Consider the following 1,952-nt stretch of genomic DNA (forward strand, 5'->3'; position numbering starts at 1 on the left):
CATGAAATGTTGGATGCCGATCCAGTGTTAGAAAACAGCGTGATTCACCGCGGCGTAGGCAAGATGCCTGGACACACTGCTTGGAGCAAAGCAGGGATTGTTCACACTACTACTGATAAGCTATTTCTGCTTTGTTTTGTTTTTACAAAAGAAACAAAGTGATTCTCGTATTTATCACACCTGAAATTTCAGTGTGCTTAAGAATGGTTTTCCCCTTCCCTTTTGAATTTTTCTGTAGATGTCTAACTAACAGTAAGACATTTTAAATGCTTTGACAAGCATTTTTAAAGGCCAGGAAAATGACGTTTTACCCATAGATTAAGACTGCATTGCACAATCCCTGGATGCACAGTTCTTATGGTTCCACAAACTTTGCAAAGTGGAGACTTGATATTGTTGAGTGTTGTCTTTGTTGAGGTGCCTACACCTCATGTTGTTGCTATGTGCCTTCAAGTCACTTGCAACTCATAACAACCCAACATACAGCAGATCTGAGCCCTGCTCTATCTTGAGCCAGTCTGTCTCCAACACACCTATCCACATTACCCCAGTCACCAAGTCAATCTTTCTGATCCAGGGTCTTCTCCAGTTTTCCTACAGTCATACTTCTCACATTCCACGTTCTAATCACTAGTGTCTGTTTGCAACTATCCCTCCTCTGTGATTCCCAATACGAAGGCTCAGTTTCAGGTGCCTTATCTGCTAGTCTAATCAGTCTCCTGGCAATCCTCTGCATAAGAGATGAAAACATTGGCCTGTCCTGCTCCATCCTCACTAATCGGGCTCAAGCCCATTGCTGCAGTCATTATATCGGTCCAGCTTGTTGAGAGTCTTCCTCTCTTCCTCTGACCTTCTGCATTTTAAAGCATGGCATCTTTTTTCAAGGACTGGCACTCCTGACAACATGCCCAAAGCGTGCAACAAAGTGTCACCATCTTTATTATTGTTGTCTACTGTCGAGTAGGAATGGACTCATAGCTGACCCTCCAGTAGGTTTCCAGAGGCAATAAATCACGTGGGAGTTGAATGTCCATCTGTCTCCTGCAGAGCAGCTGGTAGATTCGAACCATTGGGTTGGCAGTGCAATTATCTACCATTAAGCTGCCATCTTGATTTTTAGTTTACATGAAATCAGCTTCAACTCATGACCTGCAGAGGTCCCATAAGTAACAGATCCAAGCACTGTTCGCTCCTTGCTGTCAGCAGAGTTGCTGGTATGTTTGAGTCCAGTGATGCAGACATTGTGTCAGTTCATCTTTGAGGGTTTCTCTGCCCTTCCCCTCAAAGAGGAAGTCCTTCTCCGGGGGTTAGTCCCTCCCGATGATGTGTCCCCTGTAAATGAATTTGAAACTCCCACAGTATCTTGTGGTTCATGGTGCTCTCACTGGCTGGTTTCAGAAATGGACCACCAGACCTTTCCTCCTAGCCTGTCTTGCTTTGGAAGTCCTGCAAAAACTTGCCTCTGCTGCTGACCTGCTATTTGAAATACCAATAGCCTATTGCTCTTCAGTGCTAGGGAGTTGATTCCAACTCAGAGCGACCTTGTGTACAACAGAAACACTTTCAAAGGCCAGGAAAAGACTAGGGGACTAAAGACTCCCCCCACTCCCTCCTGTTACCTCTGCCCATTGGTTGAACTCCACTGGGAATAAGAGAAAGGTGCCAGCTCTCACAGCATAGGGTGGAGAGGGGTAACTGGCTTGTTCAAAGGACCAAACATTAGAGAGCCAAAATCAGGCCATTTCCTGCCTAAATTCTGGGACTTGGTGAAAGTAAGTGCCTGAGCACATGCTCTTCTGGTAACGGAGCTCCCTGTTGATGTTATGTGTCATCAAGTCAATGGTGACTCGTGGCAACTCTAGTTGTTGTTGTTGTTATGTGCCATCGAGTCGTTTCCGACTCATAGCGACCCTATGCACAACAGCTCTAAACCCTGCTCTATCCTGCGCCAA

The sequence above is a fragment of the Elephantulus edwardii genome, unplaced genomic scaffold (assembly GCF_000299155.1).
Source record: "Elephantulus edwardii isolate Elephantulus edwardi_28Jun2011 unplaced genomic scaffold, EleEdw1.0 scaffold00089, whole genome shotgun sequence".
In the NCBI taxonomy this organism is placed as follows: Eukaryota; Metazoa; Chordata; class Mammalia; order Macroscelidea; family Macroscelididae; genus Elephantulus; species Elephantulus edwardii.